Raw genomic sequence first — 21,437 nt, forward strand, 5'->3', positions numbered from 1 at the left:
GTAGACTGGGCGGTCGACTCCTAGCGTGTCGGCGACGACAGCGCCGCGCTGCCAGACAACGCCGGCCCGGCTGGGCCCGCCTGGGGGGGGGGGGCGTGCCAAAGGCGGCGTGGTCGGCTTCGCGCCGGTGGGCCTCAGTGAGGCGTCTCATGGAAGCCAACTTCTGGCCCTCTGCGAGGAGGGCGAGGCGGCGAGCCTCCAGTGCTTCGGCATCGGCATCGGCCGGGAGGGGGATGGACAAGTCGTGGACCGCCGCATGCGGGGCGTCGTGGGTGCTCTCGTCAGAAGCGTCGCCGTGGCCGATGACCATCACCTCGGTGGTGACAGCGTCGCAGCCATCGGCCCGGGGAAGCGGGTCGTTGTAGATCGTGACGTCGGTGGGGAAAGTGTCGAGTGAGGCCGTGTCGGAGTCGACAGGCATCGGATCGGAGGAGCCAACCGACTCCAAGTCCACAACAGGCTCGCTGGAGACGTGGAGCTGGTCGAGGAGGTTGACGAGGTGGTCGGTTCCCGCGTCAGAGGCGAGCTCGTCGGAGATGAGGGTCTTGTCAAGGAGATCGGCGAGGCCGCTCGCTGTGCAGACGTTGGTGACGCCTTGCAGCGCGTCGTGGCAAGCGCCATCGGGCGTGTCGGGCTGGCTACGCTCGCTGGGGAGGAAGAGGGTTCCCGTCCAGAACAGGTCTCCAGGCAACGGTGCACCTGGCCCCACGATGGGCGCCAAATGTCGGGTGGTAGGTGCGACATATGCCAACGGGTGGCTTATCATTGTGGGAGCCAGTAAGACGTCACCGGTGCCTGGAAGCGGGATGAGGCGAAGACATGCACGCCGGCGAATCTTACCCAGCTTCGGGGCTCTCCGTGGAGATAACACCCCTACTGCTGCTCTGCGGGGTCTCCGCATGATCACTAGATGGACAAGTAGCTACAAGATGCTCCTTGAGCTGTTTTGTGAGAAGAAGAAGAAGAAGAAGAAGAAGAAGAGCACGGCTAGCCCTCCTCCCCTCTCTATGTGGTGTCTAGAACTAGCTTGGATCAACCCTTTGCATGGGTGTCCCGGGGGGTTTATATAGGCCTACCCCCCCGCCCGGGGTACAATGGTAATCCGGCTGGGCGTAGGGCCCAGCCGTCTGTGACTACACTCGCCGGCTTTTGCGCCGGCTGCTGGGGCCCGCTGAAGGAAATATGCCCTAGAGGCAATAATAAAGTTATTATTTATTTCCTTATATCATGATAAATGTTTATTATTCATGCTAGAATAGTATTAACCGGAAACATAATACATGTGTGAATACATAGACAAACAGAGTGTCACTAGTATGCCTCTACTTGACTAGCTCGTTAATCAAAGATGGTTATGTTTCCTAACCATAAACAAGGAGTTGTTATTTGATTAACGGGATCACATCATTAAGTGAATGATCTGATTGACATGACCCATTCCATTAGCTTAGCACCCGATCGTTTAGTATGTTGCTATTGCTTTCTTCATGACTTATACATGTTCCTATAACTATGAGATTATGCAACTCCCGTTTACCGGAGGAACACTTTGGGTGCTACCAAATGTCACAATGTAACTGGGTGATTATAAAGGAGTACTACAAGTGTCTCCAAAGGTACATGTTGGGTTGGCGTATTTCGAGATTAGGTTTTGTCACTCCGATTGTCGGGGAGGTATCTCTGGGCCCTCTCGGTAATGCACATCACATAAGCCTTGCAAGCATTACAACTAATAAGTTAGTTGTGAGATGATGTATTACGGAACGAGTAAAGAGACTTGCCGGTAACGAGACTGAACTAGGTATTGGATATCGACGATCGAATCTCGGGCAAGTAACATACCGATGACAAAGGGAACAACGTATGTTGTTATGCGGTCTGACCGATAAAGATCTTCGTAGAATATGTAGGAGCCAATATGGGCATCTAGGTCCCGCTATTGGTTATTGACCGGAGACATGTCTCAGTCATGTCTGCATTGTTCTCGAACCGTAGGGTCCGCACGCTTACCGTTATGACGGTTATTATGAGTTTATGCATTTTGATGTACCGAAGTTAGTTCGGAGTCCCGGATGTGATCATGAACATGACGAGGAGTCTCGAAATGGTCGAGACATAAAGATTGATATATTGGAAGTCTATGTTTGGATATCGGAAGTGTTTCGGGTGAAATCGGTATTTTACCGGAGTACCGGGAGGTTACCGGAACCCCCCGGGAGCTGTATGGGCCTTAGTGGGCTTTAGTGGAAAGGAGAAGGGGCAGCCCAAGATGGGCCGTGCGCCTCCCCCCTCCCCTAGTCCTATTACGACAAGGAGAGGTGGCCGGCCCCCCTCTCTCTCTTTCCCCCTCAGAGAATCCTATTCCAACTAGGATTGGGGGGAGGAATCCTACTCCCACAGGGAGTTGGACTCCCTTGGCGCGCCCTCCTTGGCCGGCCGGCCCCCTCCCCTTGGCTCCTTTATATACGGAGGCAGGGGGGCACCCTAGGACACAGAAGTTGATCCACGTGATCGTTCCTTATCCGTGTGCGGTGCCCCCTGCCACCATATTCCACCTCGATCATATCGTTGTAGTGCTTAGGCGAAGCCCTGCGTCGGTAGAACATCATCATCGTCACCACGCCGTTGTGCTGACAGAACTCATCCCGAAGCTTTGCTGGATCAGAGCCCGGGGATCGTCATCGAGCTGTACGTGTGCTAAGAACTCGGAGGTGCCGGAGTAACGGTGCTTGGATCGGTCGGATCGGGAAGACGTACGACTACTTCCTCTATGTTGTGTCAACGCTTCCACAGTCGGTCTGCGTGGGTACGTAGACAACACTCTCCCCTCTCGTTGCTATGCATCACCATGATCTTGCGTGTGCGTAGGAATTTTTTTGAAATTACTACGTTCCCCAACAGTGGCATCCGAGCCTAGGTTTTATATGTTGATGCTATTTGCACGAGTAGAACACAAGTGAGTTGTGGCGATATAAGTCATACTGCCTACCAGCATGTCATACTTTGGTTCGGCGGTATTGTTGGACGAGACGACCCGGACCGACATTACGCGTACGCTTACGTGAGACCGGTTCCCCCGACGTGCTTTGCACATAGGTGGCTTGCGGGTGACAGTCTCTCCAACTTTAGTTGAACCGAGTATGGCTACGCCCGGTCCTTGCGAAGGTTAAAACGGAGTCAAATTGACAAACTATCGTTGTGGTTTTGATGCGTAGGTGAGATTGGTTCTTACTTAAGCCCGTAGCAGCCACGTAAAACTTGCAACAACAAAGTAGAGGACGTCTAACTTGTTTTTGCAGAGCATGTTGTGATGTGATATGGTCAAGACATGTGCTGATTTTATTGTATGAGATGATCATGTTTTGTAACCGAGTTATCGGCAACTGGCAGGAGCCTTATGGTTGTCGTTTTATTGTATGCAATGCAATCGCGATGTAATGCTTTACTTTATCACTAAGCGGTAGCGATAGTCGTAGAAGCACAGGCTTGGCGAGATGACAACGATGCTACGATGGAGATCAAGGTGTCATGCCGGTGACGATGGTGATCACGACGGTGCTTCGGAGATGGAGATCACAAGCACAAGATGATGATGGCCATATCATATCACTTATATTGATTGCATGTGATGTTTATCCTTTTATGCATCTTATCTTGCTTTGATTGACGGTAGCATTATAAGATGATCTCTCACTAAATTATCAAGAAGTGTTCTCCCTGAGTATGCACCGTTGCGAAAGTTCTTCGTGCTGAGACACCACGTGATGATCGGGTGTGATAGGTTCTACGTTCAAATACAACGGGTGCAAAACAGTTGCACACGCGGAATACTCAGGTTATACTTGACGAGCCAAGCATATACAGATATAGCCTCGGAACACAGAGACCGAAAGGTCGAGCGTGAATCATATAGTAGATATGATCGACATAGTGATGTTCACCAATGAAACTACTCCATCTCACGTGATGATCGGACACGGTTTAGTTGATTTGGATCACGTAATCACTTAGAGGATTAGAGGGATGTCTATCTAAGTGGGAGTTCTTAAGTAATATGATTAATTGAACTTAAATTTATCATGAACTTAGTCCTGGTAGTATTTTGCAAATTATGTTGTAGATCAATAGCTCGCGTTATTGCTTTCATGTGTTTATTTTGATATGTTCCTAGAGAAAATTGTGTTGAAAGATGTTAGTAGCAATGATGCGGATTGGATCCATGATCTGAGGTTTATCCTCATTGCTGCACAGAAAAATTATGTCCTTGATGCACCGCTAGGTGACGGACCTATTGCAGGAGCAGATGCAGACGTTATGAACGTTTGGCTAGCTCAATATGATGACTACTTGATAGTTTAGTGCACCATGCTTAATGGCTTAGAATCGGGACTTCAGAGACGTTTTGAACGTCATGGAGCATATGAGATGTTCCAGGAGTTGAAGTTAATATTTCAAGCAAATACCCGAGTTGAGAGATATGTAGTCTCCAACAAGTTCTATAGCTAAAAGATGGAGGAGAATCGCTCAACTAGTGAGCATGTCCCCAGATTGCTTGAGTACAACAATCGCTTGAATCAAGTGGGAGTTAATCTTCCAGATAAGATAGTGATTGACAGAATTCTCTAGTCACCATCACCAAGTTAGTAGAACTTCGTGATGAACTATGATATGCAAGGGATAAGGGAAACGATTCCCAAGCTCTTCGTAATGCGGAAATTGACGAAGGTAGAAATCGAGAAAAACATCAAGTGTTGATGGTAGACAAGACCATTAGTTTCAAGAAAAGGGCAGAGGGAAGAAGGGGAACTTCAAGAAGAAGAGCAAGCAAGTTGCTGCTCAAGTGAAGAAGCCCAAGTCTGGTCCTAAGCCTGAGACTAAGTGTTTCTACTGCAAAGGGACTGGTCACTGGAAGCGGAACTACCCCAAGTGATTGGCAGATAAGAAGGATGGCAAAGTAAACATAAGTATATTTTATATACATGTTATTGATGTGTACTTTACTAGTGTTTATAGCAACCCCTCAGTATTTGATACTGGATCAGTTGCTAAGATTAGTAACTCGAAACAGGAGTTGCAGAATAAACAGAGACTAGTTAAGGGTGAGGTGACGATGTGTGTTGGAAGTGGTTCCAAGATTGATATGATCATCATCGCACACTCCCTATACTTTCGGGATTAGTGTTGAACCTGAATAAGTGTTATTTGGTGTTTGCGTTAAGCATGAATATGAATTGATCATGTTTATTGTAATACGGTTATTCATTTAAGTAAGAGAATAAATTGTTGTTCTGTTTACATGAATAAAACCTTATATGGTTACACACCCAATGAAAATAGTTCATTGGATCTCGATCATAGTGATACACATAATCATAATATTGAAACCAAAAGATGCAAAGTTAATAATGATAGCGCAACTTGTTTGTAGCACTGCCGTTTAGGTCATATTGGTGTAAAGCGCATGAATAAACTCCATGTTGATGGGATTTTGGAATTACTTGATTATGAATCACTTGATGCTTACGAACCATGCCTCATGGGCAAGATGACTAAGACTCCATTCTCCGGAGCGAGCAACTGACTTATTGGAGATAATACATATTGATGTATACGGTCCGATGAGTGTTAAGGCTCACGGCAAGTATCATTATTTTCTGAACTTCACAGATGATTTGAGCAAATATGGGTATATCTACTTGATGAAACATAAGTCTAAAACATTTGAAAAGTTCAAAGAATTTCAGAGTGAAGTGGAAAATCATCGTGACAAGAAAATAAAGTTTCTACGATCTGATCGCGGAGACAAATATTTGAGTTACAAGTTTGGTCTTCAGTTAAAAACAATGTGAAATAGTTTCACTACTCACGCCACCTGGAACACCACAATGTAATGGTGTGTCCGAACGTCATAACCGTACTTTATTAGATATGGTGCGACCTATGATGTTTCTTACCGATTTACCACTATCGTTTTGGGGTTATGCATTAAAGACAGCTGCATTCACGTTTAAAAGGGCACCATCTAAGTCCGTTGAGACGACACAATCTGAACTGTGGTTTGGCAAGAAACCAAAGTTGTCGTTTCTTAAAGTTTAGGATTGTGATGCTTATATGAAAAGGTTTCATCCTGATAAGCTCAAAACCAAATCGGAGAAATATGTCTTCATAGGATACCCAAAGGAAACTATTGGGTACACCTTCTATCACAGATCCGAAGGCAAATTCGTTGCCAAGAATGGATCCTTTCCAGAGAAGGAGTTTCTCTCGAAAGAAGTGAGTGGGAGGAAAGTAGAAAACTTGATAAGGTAATTGTACCTTCTCCCTTATTGGAAAGTAGTTCATCACAGAAATCTGTTCCTGTGACTACTACACCAATTAGTGAGGAAGCTAATGATAATGATCATGTAACTTCAGATCAAGTTACTACCAAATCTCGTAGGTAAACCAGAGTGAGATCCGCACGAGAGTGGTACGGTAATCCTGTTCTGGAAGTCATGTTACTAGACCATGACGAACTTGCGAACTATGAGGAAGCGATGATGAGCCCAGATTCCGCGAAATGGTTTGAGGCCATGAAATCTGAGATATGATCCATGTATGAGAACAAAGTATGGAATTTGGTTGACTTGACCGATGATCGGCAAGCCATAGAAAATAAATGGATCTTCAAGAGGAAGACGGACGCTGATAGTAGTGTTACTATCTACAAAGCTAGAATTGTCGCAAAAGGTTTTCGACAAGTTCAAGGTGTTGACTACGATGAGATTTTCTCACTCGTATCTATGCTTAAGTCTGTCCGAATCATGTTAGCAATTGCCGCATTTTATGAAATCTGGCAAATGGATAAACAAAACTGCATTCCTTAATGGATTTACTAAAGAAGAGTTGTATGCGATGCAACTAGAAGGTTTTGTCGATCCTAAAGGTGTTAACTAAATATGCAAGCTCCAGCGATCCATCTGTGGACTGGTGCAAGAATCTCGGAGTTGGAATATACGCTTTGATAAGTTGATCAAAGCATATAGTTTTATACAGACTTGCGGTGAAGCCTGTATTTACAAGAAAGTGAGTGGGAGCACTACAACATTTCTGATAAGTATATGTGAATGACATATTGTTGATCGGAAATAATGTAGAATTATTCCGCAAAGCATAAAGGAGTGTTGAAAGGAGTTTTTCAAAGAAAGACCTCGGTGAAGCTGCTTACATATTGAGTATCAAGATCTATAGAGATAGATCAAGACACTTGATAAGTTTTTTCAATGAGTACATACCTTAACAAGATTTTGAAGTAGTTCAAAATGGAACAGTCAAAGAAAAGGTTTCTTGCCTGTGTTACAAGGTGTGAAGTTGAGTAAGACTCAAAGCCCGACCACGGCAGAAGATAGAAAGAGAATGAAAGTCATTCCCTATGCCTCAGCCATAGGTTCTATAAAGTATGCCATGATGTGTACCAGATCTATTGTATACCCTACACTGTGTTAAGCAAGGGAGTACAATAGTGATCTAAGAGTAGATCACTAGACATTGGTCAAAATTATCCTTAGTGCAATAAGGAAATATTTCTCGATTATGGAGGTGACAAAAGGTTCGTCGTAAAAAGTTACGTTGATGCAAGTTTTGACACAGATCTGGATGACTCTAAGTCTCGATCTAGATACATATTGAAAGTGGGAGCAATAAGCTAGAGTAGCTCCGTGCAGAGCATTGTTGACATAGAAATTCGCAAAATACTTACGGATCTGAATGTGACAGACCCGTTGACTAAAATTATCTCACAAGCAAAACATGATCTCACCATAGTACTCTTTGGGTGTTAATCACATAAATGATGTGAACTAGATTATTGACTCTAGTAAACGCTTTGGGTATAGGTCACATGACGATGTGAACTATGGGTGTTAATCACATGGTGATGTGAACTCTTAGTGTTGAATCACATGGCGATGTGAACTAGATTATTGACTCTAGTGCAAGTGGGAGACTGAAGGAAATATGCCCTCGAGGCAATAATAAAGTTATTATTTATTTCCTTATATCATGATAAATATTTATTATTCATGCTAGAATTGTATTAACCGGAAACATAATACATGTGTGAATACATATACAAACAGAGTGTCACTAGTATGCCTCTACTTGACTAGCTCGTTAATCAAAGATGGTTATGTTTCCTAACCATAAACAAGGAGTTGTTATTTGATTAACGGGATCACATCATTAAGTGAATGATCTGATTGACATGACCCATTCCATTAGCTTAGCATCCGATCGTTTTGTATGTTGCTATTGCTTTCTTCATGACTTATACATGTTCCTATAACTATGAGATTATGCAACTCCCGTTTACCGGAGGAACACTTTGGGTGCTACCAAACGTCACAACGTAACTGGGTGATTATAAAGGAGTACTACAGGTGTCTCCAAAGGTACATGTTGGGTTGGCGTATTTCGAGATTAGGTTTTGTCACTCCGATTGTCGGGGAGGTATCTCTGGGCCCTCTCGGTAATGCACATCACATAAGCCTTGCAAGCATTACAACTAATAAGTTAGTTGTGAGATGATGTATTACGGAACGAGTAAAGAGACTTGCCGGTAATGAGATTGAACTAGGTATTGGATACCGACGATCGAATCTCGGGCAAGTAACATACCGATGACAAAGGGAACAACATATGTTGTTATGCGGTCTGACCGATAAAGATCTTCGTAGAATATGTAGGAGCCAATATGGGCATCCAGATCCCGCTATTGGTTATTGACCGGAGACATGTCTCAGTCATGTCTGCATTGTTCTCGAACCGTAGGGTCCGCACGCTTAACGTTACGATGACAGTTATTATGAGTTTATGCATTTTGATGTACCGAAGTTAGTTCGGAGTCCCGGATGTGATCATGGACATGACGAGGAGTCTCGAAATGGTCGAGACATAAAGATTGATATATTGGAAGTCTATGTTTGGATATCAGAAGTGTTCCGGGTGAAATCGGTATTTTACCGGAGTACCGGGAGGTTACCGGAACCCCCCGGGAGCTGTATGGGCCTTAGTGAGCTTTAGTGGAAAGGAGAAGGGGCAGCCCAAGATGGGCCGCACGCCTCCCCCCTCCCCTAGTCCTATTAGGATAAGGAGAGGTGGCCGGCCCCCCTCTCTCTCTTTCCCCCTCAGAGAATCCTATTCCAACTAGGATTGGGGGGAGGAATCCTACTCCCAGAGGGAGTAGGACTCCCTTGGCGCGCCCTCCTTGGCCGGCCGGCCCCCTCCCCTTGGCTCCTTTATATACGGAGGCAGGGGGGCACCCTAGGACACAGAAGTTGATCCACGTGATCGTTCCTTAGCCGTGTGCGGTGCCCCCTGCCACCATATTCCACCTCGATCATATCGTTGTAGTGCTTAGGCGAAGCCCTGCATCGGTAGAACATCATCATCGTCACCACGCCGTTGTGCTGACAGAACTCATCCCCGAAGTTTTGCTGGATCGGAGCCCGGGGATCGTCATCGAGCTGTACGTGTGCTAAGAACTCGGAGGTGCCGGAGTAACGGTGCTTGGATCGGTCGGATCGGGAAGACGTACGACTACTTCCTCTACGTTGTGTCAACGCTTCCGCAGTCGGTCTGCGTGGGTACGTAGACAACACTCTCCCCTCTCGTTGCTATGCATCACCATGATCTTGCGTGTGCGTAGGAAATTTTTTGAAATTACTACGTTCCCCAACACCCGCTGGCTGGTGGGTCCCGCCGGCTGCCGGCTCCTTGGTCGACAGGCAGGCCCCACTGTCCGGGGCCTTGTCGGTGGCTGGTTACTGTTGCTCAATCCTGGTGACGAGGGCTTCTCCGAGGTGGGCGTGGCTATAGTGCCGCCGTCCGGCGGGTGATCGTTGTAGCCTCATCGCGTCTTGTCTCCTTAATGGGGTGTCTCCTTCGAGGGAGGTGGCAAGCCGGCTGTGGAGAGCCGGCTCTGTCTCGGGCCGACTGGGGGAGGCCTGGCCGCCTTCGGGTATCTCTCTGCCCGAAGGGGCCCACTGCACGTGGAACGCACTGGCAGCCCGTCATGGATGACATCAGGGTCAACGTGGCAACAGTGCTGTGCCGGACGGGCCATGGCCACCCGTACGACGCACTGTGCCAGGCATGCTCCGGGATTCGGGGGTGGCAGGCTTTACTGTAGCCACGCCCCGTCACATCGCCGTTATGTGGATGCATACTTCGAGGGTACGATCTTGACCGCTTTGTGGGAGCCGACTTCTTGGAGTCGGCCTTCTCGCGGCCGGCTTGTCGGAGCCGGCCCTCCCACGGCTTTCTTCATGAGGGCTAAAGTCGGGTCGCCTTCCGATAGCCGGCCTGGGAGACAGCCGGCAAGGGGAAGGCGGCCCCACGTCTTGGATTCTTGAGGGCCGGATCGGCTTGTAATTTTTTAGAAGAGCCAGGGGGTGCCGGCTAGGCTACCCGTGGTCATTTACTCCGACACGGATCTTAAATCTATAAGTATTCATCCTAATCTTTTTGCTATCATTAATGAACCGATTGCTACAAATGAATTTTTCGATCTTGTGCCTAAAAGTTTCATAATCACTAGAAAGAAAGAAATTCCTAAGGGAAATAGATGCCTCATCGAAGAATTGCCTACCAAAGATGGCAATACCTAGATCTATCCTCGCTTTTATGCCTAGCTAGGGGCGTTAAACGATAGCGCTTGTTGGGAGGCAACCCAATTTTATTTTTATTCCTTGCTTTTTGCTCCTACTTAGTAATAAATAAATTATTTAGACTCTGTTTTGGCTGTGTTTGTTTTGTTTAATTAGTGTTTGTGCCAAGTAGAACTGTTGGGAAGACTTGGGGAAAGTCTTGTTGAACTTGCTGTAAAAAACAGAAACTTTAGCGCTCACGAGAACTTCTGTAATTTTTATTTGAAGAGTGCTATTTAGTTAATTCTTTTTAAGATGATTAATAGATAAATTCCTCACGTCCAGAAATTTATTTTAGAATTTTTGGGGTTCCAGATCTTGCGCTAGATACATATTACTACAGACTGGTCTGTTTTTGACAGATTCTGTTTTTCGTGTGTTGTTTGCTTATTTTGATGAATCTATGGCTAGTAAAATGGTTTATAATCCATAGAGAAGTTGGAATACAGTAGTTTTAACACCAATATAAATAAAGAATAAGTTCATTACAGTAACTTGAAGTGGTCTTTTGTTTTCTTTCGCTAACAGAGCTCACGAGTTTTCTATTTTGAGTTTTGTGTTCTGAAGTTTTCAAGTTTTGGGTGAATTCTTTTGATGGATCATGGAACAAGGAGTGGCAAGAGCATAAGCTTGGGGATGCCCATGGCACCCCCAATATAATCCAAGGACGCCAAAAAGTCAAAGCTTGGGGATGCCCCGGAAGGCATCCCCTCTTTCGTCCACCTCCATCGGTAATTTACTTAGAGCTATATTTTTATTCACCAACATGATATGTGTTTTGCTTGGGGCGTCTTGTATAATTTTTTTTTTGTGTCTTAGTATGCCACAAACATCCTTGCTGTACACACCTTTTGAGAGAGCCATACATGAATTAAAATTTGATAGAATACTCTATGTGCTTCACTTATATCTTTTGAGCTAAGTAGTTTTGCTCTATGTGCTTCACTTATATCTTTGGAGCTAAGTAGTTTTGCTCTGTGTGCTTCACTTAGATCTTTTAGAGCACGGTGGTGGATTTGTTTTAAAGAAACTATTGATCTCTCATGCTTCACTTAAATTATTTTGAGAGTCTCTTAATAGCATGGTAATTTGCTTAATAATAATATGCATGGTATTCAAGATTTGTGAAACTTTCTTTTGAGTGTGTTGAATACTAAGAAAAGATTGAAACATGATAATTGTTTTGAGATATGGAGGTGATAATATTAAAGTAATGCTAGTTGAGTAGTTGTGAATTTAAAGAATACTTGTGTTAAAGTTTGTGATTCCCGTAGCATGCACATATGGTGAACCGTTATGTTATGAAGTGGGAGCATGATTTATTTATTGATTGTCCTCCTTATGAGTGGCGGTCGGGGACGAGCAATGGTCTTTTCCTACCAATCTATCCCCCTAGGAGCATGCGCGTAATACTTTGCTTTGATAACTTCTAGATTTTTGCAATAAGTATATGAGTTCTTCATGACTAATGTTGAGTCCATGGATTATACGCACTCTCACCCTTCCACCTTTGCTAGCCTCTCTAATACCGCACACCTTTCGCCGGTATCATACACCTACCATATACCTTCCTCAAAACAGCCACCATAACTACCTATTATGGCATTTCCATAGCCATTCTGAGATATATTGCCATGCAACTTTCCACCATCTAGTTCATCATGACACATTCGTCATTGTCATATTTCTTAGCATGATCATGTAGTTGACATAGTATTTGTGGCAAAGCCACCATTCATAATTTGTTCATACTTGTCACTCTTGATTCATTGCATATCCCGGTACACCGCCGGAGGCATCCATATAGAGTCATACTTTGTTTTAGAATCGAGTTGTAATCATTGAGTTGTAAATAAATAAAAGTGTGATGATCATCATTCAATAGAGCATTGTCCCAAAAAAAAGAGAAAGGCCAAAGAAAAAAATAAGGCCCAAAAAAAAGAAAATAAATAAAAAGGGGCAATGCTACTATCTTTTTTTCCGCACTTGTTCTTCAAAGTAGCACCATGATATAGCAAGTCTCATATATTGTGCTTCAAAGTAGCACCATGTTCTTCATATAGAGAGTCTCATATGTTGTCACTTTCATATAGTAGTGGGAATTTTACATTATAGAACTTGGCTTGTATATTCCAATGATGGGCTTCCTCAAATTGCCCTAGATCTTTGTGAGAAAGCAAGTTGGATGCACACCCACTAGTTTCTTTTGTTGAGCTTTCATACATTTATAGCTCTAGTGCATCCGTTGCATGGCAATCCCTACTCACTCACATTGATATCTATTGATGGGCATCTCCATAGCCCGTTGATACGCCTAGTTGATGTGAGACTATCTTCCCCTCCTTTTTGTCTTCTCCACAACTACCATTCTATTCCACCTATAGTTCTATATCCATGGCTCACTCTCATGTATTCACTACTAGGGAAAAGGCTAGCAGCAGCGCGGGTTTTAGGTGTATCAGCAGCGCGGGGACCGGCGCTACTAATAAGGCGCTACAGCTAATAGTTAGCAGTAGCGTGGGAGAAACCCGCGCTACTACTAACTTTGTTAGTAGTAGCGTGTGCCACCCACGCTACTGCTATTATAGACTCGCGCTACTACTAATGAAGTAGTAGTAGCGTGCCTACAATACCAGCGCTACTAGTATCCTAAATACTAGTAGCGCACAGTTTTTTCCCACGCTACTACTAACTTATTAGGAATTAAAAAAATAAAATCAACCAATTACATTCCATCACACAATTCCTCTTTGTAGCGGCAACTCATGTATAATTCAAATCACACAGTGTTATGCGTAGCAACTTGGTAAGCAACTACCTAAGTAAGCTCTACTGCTATTAACTTGGTAAGCAACTACCTAAGTAAGCTCTACTGCTATTACACATCGGGCAGCCTCAATGAGCCGCACCTGACCGATGGCAGCCGCCGTCGTGACTTGCGACACCATCATGTCCCTCTCCCTGGCCCTCGGCTCCAGCTGGCCTCAATCGATGTCGTCCTCGTGCCTGCCTTGCCACTAGCGGGCTGCTTCTCCTCTGCTCGCCTAGGTACCCTACTTCTCCTCAGCGCTCCCGGGCCCAGGTTCCCTACTTCTCCTCGCGTCTCCAGCAGCAGCGATCCGGAGGCGGATCCAGCAGCACGCCTAGGTCACAGATCCCAGGTCCTCAGCGCTCCAGCAGCAGCGATCTAGGGCCTTCTTCTCCTACTCGTTCTTCTCCTGAGCATGCTCCTACTTCTCCTACAACAAAAGCAACATCAGGTCAATGACAACAGCAGCAGGTCAATAACAACAGCAGCAACTCCTGGGAATGCTTCAATTTAAGTCCATTTCTTTGATCAACAACTTATGCTAAGGACGACGTGCTATCGAACTTTGGAAAGTACAATATGAATATGACAACAGCAGCAGCAGTTTTACAACAAAAACTAAACTACTAAAATTACAGCAAATGCAAGTTAACTAAACATTTTGATCTATTGCAAGTTCATTGATCTCCATTACCTACTGGAGTACTCCATTTTAAGCTACTGAAGCTACTCTAACTATCCTATTTTACTCTAACGGAAACTAAACTAAGCAAGCACTACTGCTTGCAAGTCCTACACTAAACTAAACAATCATGATTTCTAGCAACAGCAATCATCATCTTCAAGTCCTAACTTAACAGCAGCAAAGAGAAGAAGAGAAGAAGAGAAAAGAGGAGAAGAGAAGAAAAGAGATGAGAAGTTTCTGTTAAGGAAAAATAATTACTCCTCTCTTCAAATGAATCAAATGGGTAGCTCTATACTGCATGTTCAATTAAAGTAACTGAAAATGTTTCTGTTAACTTAAATTAACAGAAAAAGGTTTTATTTGAAGTAACTAAAAAAGGTTTCAGTTAAATTGACTGAAAAAGGTTTCAGTTAACTGAAGAGAGGTTCCATTTAATCCATTTACAGTACTCCTAATGCTTGTGCTGCAGTAAAACTACTCCTAATGCTACCATAGTTAACAACAACTGAAATTACTGTAATGTTCAAATATTACAGTACATACTCCACTGAATATTACTGAAACTTAATAGAGGTCGGAAAATATGCTTCGTTTCAGATAAATTTTGACAAATCCAGTGTGACAACTTCATTTCAGTCAAATTTTGTCAAATCCATTGTTACAGGCTAGCAGCAGTAGCTTAGTTACAGAATTGGGAGTAGAAGTTGTTACAGGCTAGTAGTAGTAGCTACAAATTTACAACTTCATTTCAGAAAAATTTATAACTTCATTTCAGAATTAGGAGTACAACTTGATTTCACTAAATCCAGTGTTACAGGTTAGCAGTAGTAGCAAGGGAACTGTAAGATTAACAAAGCTACAGAAAATCAACAAGCTATTTCAAAGGATGATTCATGACTAACAAAGGTTGGCCTTGGCGAAGCTGCACATTCATGACTAAGCTACAAAAGTTGGAGTAACAGAAGCTACAGAAGCTTCACAGGAAGATTAACAAAGACATGCAAGATTAACAAATCAACTACGGTGTTGGATGGATGGATGGACGACAAGGAAATTACCATGAGGATGACGACGCCGTGGCGCCGTGGCGGGGCAGGGCCCGCGCTACCAAGGTGGGGGCACCATTAGGACGACGATGCCGCTCCGCTGGTCCGACGCGCTGCTACTCCGGCGTCGCTCTAGATCCGCCACTTGGGCCACACTCTAGGTCCGCTAGTCCACATCCAACGCCTCCATCGCTCACATACAGCACGGGCGCAAGCCTCCGTCGCATAGAAGCTCATCACCGGCGCAAAAAAACTCAATCTTTTCACCTAAGTACGTTGGTGGACACCTTCAGACAGATGTGGGAATTAATCCCTGCAGCATTAATCAAGGATACAACAAAAAAATGTCAAGGGGACACCTTCAGACCGAACTTATTCTTTGCATAAATGAGAAATCTGAAGCCCTTCTTGTACTTTTGCCGCTGCTACTACTACAACCTAAGCACTAACAACCAATGAGCAAGAAATATAATGCAGGAAGAAAAGAATACATCCATCTGAAGCCCTTCACATGAACCAGATCCTCTTACACGTGCAGAATATCAACATTGGCCAACTAAAATCAGTCACAAACATGGATTTCACATGCAGGTCAGCAGTAAACCACGCATCTACGCAGGTCAACTAGGATAAGCAGGTGAACAAAATCTTCATCTAACGAGGAAACTCCGATGAAAGATACCATCTCTTGCTCTGTATCTTCTGTAGACATTCTTACACTGAATTTATGAACACATTCTTCTACTATCCACTACTTACTAGTCACAGGGATTGAATGCTAAAATCAAGGTACTACAACAATCTAGTCTAGATAAACAACACAGGGCGCAGGGGGAAGTCCTCTTCGTAACAAAATCTCGCGGAAACCGCCTCATTAGTTGGAATTAGGATGCCATGGCAAGACGAACTGAAAAAAGGAAAAAAGGCGGCCACACTGACCCTGATGAACTCGGCGGGGACGCCGCAGACGCGCTCGACGAGCAGGCCGGTGCCCTCGAGCTCGCGCACCAGGCGCGCCACGCTGTCCTTCCCCACTTGCACACGGCCTACCAAATCGAATCCAAGGGGGTCAGGGGCTACCTGCAGTGAAGAGAAAGAGAGGATAATGGGGAACCTCACCTCCATGGCGTCGGTCCGCACTAGCAGCAGCAGGAGGAGGGTCGGAGGAGCAAGTAGTAGGACCACCGGCGGGCCGTCTGCATCGGCGGCGGGCAAGAGGGAGCCCTCCCCACGCCGCACCGCACCCGGAGAAGGGGGCCCCTAGCTAGGGTTTGGGGATGGCACAAGGGCACGGCGAGGAGGAGGATCCGCACGTGAGGTGGGGGGCGCCGGTGGTGGGGTTGGGGAGAGGAGGTCGTTGGCGTCGGTGGTGGCGGCGGGGTTGGTTGGGGGAAACGTGGGGAGTGGAGGACGAGGAGAGGCGTCGTGGGAGAGAAAGGCATAGCAGGGGTGAGAGGCTGAGGTGGGCGGCAAGGAGATAACTTAACAGTAGCGTTGGGTTTATACCCCACGCTAATCCAACGCTACTACTATGGTATGTCTTGGGTGCACAGTTGAGACCATTTAGTAATAGCGTGGGATTTATAACCCGCGCTGCTACTATCAACTTAGTTGTAGCGTGGGTTTATAACCCGCTTTACTACTATGGCTGGTCCGGAGGGGCACGGTGAAAATCACTTAGTAGTAGCGAGGGTTATAAAACCGCGCTACTACTATCAACTTATCAGTAGTGCGGTTCCTTTAAGCTCGCTACTGCTAGTTAGCAGTAGCGCCTGTTTTTAAACCGCGCTGCTGCTAAGATTCTGTGTATAACGTTTTCCCTAGTAGTGATTGCGTGAAGACTGAAAAAGTTTTGAAAAAGTTAGAGTATGAAACAATTGCTTGGCTTGTCATCGGGGTTGTGCATGATTTAAATACTTTGTGTGGTGAACATGGAGCATAGCCAGACTATATGATTTTGTAGGGATAACTTTCTTTGGCCATGTTATTTTGAGAAGACACAATTGCTTTGTTAGTATGCTAGAAGTATTATTATTTTATGTCAATATAAACTTTTGTCTTGAATCTTTCTAATCTTAATATTCATACCACAATTAAGAAGATTTGCATTGAAATTATGCCAAATAGCACTCCGCATCAAAAATTCTCTTTTTATCATTTACCTACTCGAGGACGAGCAGGAATTAAGCTTGGGGATGCCTGATACGTCTCCAACGTATCTATAATTTTTTATTGCTCCATGCTATATTATCTACTGTTTTGGACTATATTGGGCTTTATTTTCCACTTTTATATTATTTTCGGGACTAACCTATTAACCGGAGGCCTAGCCCAGAATTGTTGTTTTTTGCCTATTTCAGTGTTTCAGAGAAACAGAATATCAAACGGAGTCCAAACGGAATAAAATCTTCGGGAACGTGATTTTCTCACCGAACGTGATCCAGGAGACTTGGACCCTACTCCAAGGAGTCAAAGAGGAGGTCACGAGGGTGCCCCCCCCCTAGGGCACACCCCCCTGCCTCGTGGGCCCCTCGGTGCTCCACCGACGTACTTCTTCCTCCTATATATACCTACGTACCCCCAAATGATCAGAACAGGAGCCAAAAACCTAATTTCGCCGCCGCAACTTTCTGTATCCACGAGATCCCATCTTGGGGCCTATTCCAGACCTCCGCCGGAAGAGGGCTGTCATCACGGAGGGCTTTTACATCATCCTAGCCCCTCCGATGAAGTGTGAGTAGTTTACCTCAGACCTTCGGGTCCATATTAGTAACTAGATGGATTCTTCTCTCTTTTTGGATCTCAATACAAAGTTCTCCCCCTCTCTTGTGGAGATCTATTCGATGTAATCTTCTTTTTGCGGTGTGTTTGTTGAGACCGATGAATTGTGGGTTTATGATCAAGTCTATCTATGAATAATATTTGAATCTTCTTTGAATTCTTTTATGTATGATTGGTTATCTTTGCAAGTCTCTTCGAATTATCTGTTTGGTTTGGCCAACTAGATTGGTAGTTCTTGCCATGGGAGAAGTGCTTAGCTTTGGGTTCGATCTTGCGGTGTCCTTACCCAGTGACAGAAGGGGCAGCAAGGCACGTATTGTATCGTTGCCATTGAGGATAACAAGATGGGGTTTATTTCATATTGCATGAATTTATCTCTCTACATCATGTCATCTTGCTTAAGGCGTTACTCTGTTTTTAACTTAATACTCTAGATGCATGTTGGATAGCGGTCGATGAGTGGAGTAATAGTAGTAGATGCAGAATCGTTTCGATCTACTTGTCACGGACGTGATGCCTATATACATGATCATGCCTAGATATTCTCATAACTATGCTCAATTCTGTCAATTGCTCAACAGTAATTTGTTCACCCACCATAGAATACTTATGCTCTTGAGAGAAGCCACTAGTGAAACCTATGGCCCCCGGGTCTATTCTCATCATATCAATCTCCATTACTTTAATCTTGCTTTGCTTTTTTACTTTGCTTTTACTTTTTACTTTGCATCTTTATACCAAAAATACGAAAAATATTATATCTATCAGATCTCACTCTCATAAGTGACCGTGAAGGGATTGACAACCCCTAATCGCGTTGGTTGCGAGTAGCTATCGTTTTGTGCAGGTACGGGGGACTTGAGCGTGGCCTCCTACTAGATTGATACCTTGGTTCTCAAAAACTGAGGGAAATACTTACGCTACTCTGCTGCATCATCCCTTCCTCTTCGGGGAAAACCAACGCAAGCTCAAGACGTAGCAGTCCGCTATAGCCCGGATCACCGGAGTCCTGCTAGCCCAGCACTACTGCTCAGGACACTTGACTGGCCGGCATGTGTTTCACTTTGTCCTATGTCTGTCCCTTCGGGGAAATGTCACGTGGTACATCCGGAGTCCTTCCTAGCCTGCTACAGCCCGGGTTCCCCAGAGTCCTGTTAGCCCAGTGCTACAGCCCGGATTCACACGCTGTTGACCGACATGCTCGATGTGATTCATGTATGCCTCTCCCCATAGGACTGTGCCGCTTTGGGTTCACGAGTAGCCATGTCGGCCCAGGTTCTCTGTCATATGGATGCTAGCGACACTATCATATACGTGAGCCAAAAGGCGCAAACGGTCCCAGGCCATGGTAAGGCGGCACTCGTGGGGATACCGTGCGTGAGGCCGCAAAGTGATATGAGGTGTTACCAGCTAGATCGATGTGACTTGGAATCGGGGTCCTGACAGCGTTGGCATCAGAGCCGTACTGCCTGTAGGTTCATTGAGCCAAACTGGTCGATGTCGAGTCTAGAAATGCTTTAGTTATATGTAGGGGAATTGATTGTGGAAGGGAATGTAAGGCTCTTTTACTCCTTTACCTTATGCCCTCTGATCTGAGTCATTCTCTTCTCATTCTACGTGGGTTAAGGACTAGGCTCTCTTCTCTCTATCAGGTTCACGTGTTACTAATCCGTAGTAGCTTATAGGATTGTTGTTACAAGCCTCAGTACAGTTTCTACTACTTTTAGTATGTTGTCAGTTGAACCAGAACCTTGATATGATGTTGTTGAGTGGTTTTGCAAACTGTTGTGAATGCCTCAAATCTTTTCTGAGCAATTACAGCCGTTATGCTGTCCGATTTCTCCTACAAGATTCTAATGCCTTTGCATTATTCTGTGCTTTCAGATGGCCAACCGTTCCCAGAACCAAGTGGTTCGTCTGACCCGGTGCCTCGATGTACCCGGTCACACGGCCATGTTGGTTCGAGTCATGGTCGAGACAGGCTATCGATGGTATCTAGAATATGACCGTCGAGGAGCATTTCCGAGACTTCAACCAGAGCCAGTACCTTTGTACCGTCAGGATATATCCCTCTTATCCTGGAGCCACTGAACCCCTCCACTGCTCTTATGGGCTTGGGGTTACTATTGAGATGTCTGTGCAGGATGCAGCTTACTCAATGATGACTATCATTCGAGCCAGGACTGCCTTGCTTCAGAACACCGATTTCCGCTACATGCTAGCCTCACTCCCTGGAGCACAGGGGTACTATCAGGCTTTGTACTATGACTCTGCACATGAGGAGTCACTACTCCGCACCATTGCCGAGATGCTCGAGGATAAGGACCATGAAAATCGGGCCTTGCGTATGGAGCTTTTCAACTCTCGTGCTGATCACTGGGCCACTTTGACTCGGTTTGCACCTGCTCTACAGGCAGGATACATGGACCTGAGGGACCTGTACCCTGTGCGGTCTGGATTGCCAGATTGTATGGAGTGGTGTGATGTAGGAGGCATCACCCCTCCTCGTGGTCCCCGTCTACCACCGGTTGTGGGACCAAGGCCACATCCGAGTCCCTATGGTCCGCAGGACCGTCTGTTCCCAGATGATCATGTTCCGCTTCCAAGCTTTGGTGGTGACTTTTATGAGGATTACTACGGAGCCGTCTGAGCTAGTAGTAGTTTCACTAGTACTGTAATAGTTGTATTCTCCATAGTCCTGCGTGACCGTGGGATATGACTTGGTGTGTATCACGCTCCGGAGGTGTAGAAAAATAATGTATAGGAGCTTGGAATGCCTCCGATGAGATGTAGTGTCTTTCACCGTAGTTGTACTCTAGCCTGGGCTTGTACTAAACTATGTACGGTGTGTATGACCAATGGTATATATGTGGTAGTTTCTATATTACCATGTCGTGCAATGAACATCTCAGCATTTCATGTTATCCATTACACTCTGCACTTCCTTCCCAAGATTGTGCCATCCTTGTCTAAACCATTGTCTTGTTTTTTTCCTAGGATGGTCAACACCCGCAGCAACCCTGCTGCCCCGGAGCAAGGGGAAGCCAGTGCAGCTAGGGGTGAAAATCTGCCTCACCCACCTTCTCTGGCCGAAGTTATGCTGGAGGCAGAAAGAAACAAGCGTGAGACTAACTGCTTGCTGGAGCGGATTGAGCATAACACTGCATGTCATCAGCGAAATGACTTGGTGTCAATCAATGACTTTATCAAGTTCTACCCACCAAAGTCTAATCATTCCGTCGAGCCCCTCGATGCGGATGACTGGCTTCGCAGCATTACCCACAAGCTATGTTCTGCCAACGTAGCCGAAGCTGATAAGGTTACCTATGTTGCCTATCACCTTGAAGGCCCTGCTAGCCTTTGGTGGGAAAACTTTGAGGCTATGTGCCCGGTCGGCCAAATCACTACTTGGGCTGAATTCAGTGAGGCTT

The sequence above is a fragment of the Triticum aestivum genome, chromosome 5A (genome assembly GCF_018294505.1).
Source record: "Triticum aestivum cultivar Chinese Spring chromosome 5A, IWGSC CS RefSeq v2.1, whole genome shotgun sequence".
NCBI classification, from domain to species: Eukaryota; Viridiplantae; Streptophyta; class Magnoliopsida; order Poales; family Poaceae; genus Triticum; species Triticum aestivum.